Below are 540 nucleotides of genomic sequence, written 5' to 3'. Positions count from 1 at the left end.
TGAATTTATACTTTGTTTAGATGAAGTTGGCAGAGGGCTCAGTTTCGGCCAAGGTGCAGGCATACCAGCCCTGGGTCTCGGTTTGCCCTTCGAGGCTGGCTCGCTAAGCCCACACCACAGAATTATTTTGGGGACAGCTACATGTCCCGCACCCTCACAGCCGTGCCATGTGCATAAGCTCTCCTGTCTTGTCAACAAGCAAAGGCACCCTTTGACAGAAGGCACAGCACTAGGAGCAGTAACACCTCGCCATCGAGGCTCTTCCCAACAGACTCCCTGAGGCAGCCCTCTTATCTCTGCTTAGGATCAGATGAGCACTTTATAGTTTTATTACTGTGCTCATGATATAAATTAATCAGAAAAATCACTAAAGGCGTTGATGGTGATTTTTGAGACTCATGCAAATGCTTCTGTTTTTCAGTCTAACAGGCAGTACAACCTCCACCAGTTAGCAGCCAGAATTGGTTTAATTAAAATTGTGCAGCATACACTCCATAAGCAGACTTATCCCTTTTCTACAGAAGGGGGGGGGGGGAAGGG

The sequence above is a fragment of the Pterocles gutturalis genome, unplaced genomic scaffold, assembly GCF_000699245.1.
Source record: "Pterocles gutturalis isolate BGI_N339 unplaced genomic scaffold, ASM69924v1 scaffold24852, whole genome shotgun sequence".
NCBI lineage: Eukaryota > Metazoa > Chordata > Aves > Pterocliformes > Pteroclidae > Pterocles > Pterocles gutturalis.
The sequence above is the reverse complement of the archived record's forward strand: the minus strand, read 5'-3'. Positions refer to the sequence as shown.